The sequence below is a fragment of the Atta colombica genome, unplaced genomic scaffold, assembly GCF_001594045.1.
Source record: "Atta colombica isolate Treedump-2 unplaced genomic scaffold, Acol1.0 scaffold277, whole genome shotgun sequence".
Taxonomy (NCBI): Eukaryota; Metazoa; Arthropoda; class Insecta; order Hymenoptera; family Formicidae; genus Atta; species Atta colombica.
Genome location: NW_017259378.1, coordinates 1,827,379 through 1,828,703, shown reverse-complemented (window position 1 = coordinate 1,828,703; position 1,325 = coordinate 1,827,379).

Sequence of the window (1,325 nt, the reverse complement as noted above, 5' to 3'; positions counted from 1 at the left end):
AACTCTTATAATTTTTTAATTTAAAACATATACTTTCGTTTTTTATAAGTATATAAAAATTATATTTTTTATATCTATAGAAAGTATTTATAAAGTTATATTTATAACAAATTGTATACAAATTGTTATAACTAAATATAGTTAACAAAATGAGAAAATGATATACTTTTTTATACAAAAACGTAACAAAAATATTTAAAGGAAAAATATGTTTTAATATCTTAAAGTGACATTCAAAACTACAAAAGAAAAAATCGTACAAGTGTCGGCTATCCAAAAAATTTAATTATTTAGTAACTTGAAAATTATGTTTTTTAATAAGCATGAATGGCTATAAATTGAAGATATATTGCATTGTTAAACAATATTTATGTATATTTATACATATTTATGCATAAAAAATTCATGCATAAACAATTTTTACTGGGACACTTTGAATTATTTCTAGTTATTATTAAATTTACCTCAAATTTTTTGTACTAATTGTAAATTCATACGCGTTAATGTAAACGCTTTCTTATTAAGTTATTTAAATTCAAAAATATAATAAGAAATAGAAATTCTTTCGATAGTCGTTTTTTATATTAAAATAATATATCTTGGAAGTTAAAACGAAAAAGAATAAAATACATATTTTTGAAATATATAAAACACGGGAAATTAAAAAAAATAAAGATTATATAAAATAAAAATTAAAGTATGAAATTATTATCTGTGGATACCATTATATATAGAAAAATTTTTATTACAGTTTAATAAATATTGTCTTATTATTTTTCCTATCTATCTTCAAATATTTATTCAGGATTAAGTTTTATACAAGTTGGTATAGAAAAACAATATACCTATATATACATACATAAGTATAATATGAACTGTTTTCTAAGAAATTCCATCTTTTTTGTGTTTCATACATCTTCTTTGTATACATTTTACTAATGAAATAATAACAAAAATTTTAATGTAGAGATATAATTTATTTATCTCTACATTAAAATTTTTATTATTATTTCTGTAAAAGACATTTTACTTTTATTAATTATTATTATTTACCTCAATGCATTTACTTCAGCCTAATCTTTTATAATTATCTTATCTATTATGTAATAACTGGATTTTATACCAGTTAAAATAGTAACATGATGTAAGATCCAATATACATTTTATGCGCAAAAAATATAAGAATAATATTGGATATGTAATAATAAAATTTATATGAACACTCTCTCTCTCTCTCTCTCTAATGTCTAGATGATTGCTATAATCATGCTTATTTTTGTAATTTACACAATGAAAAAAATGTCCCGGGAAAAATGTTATATATA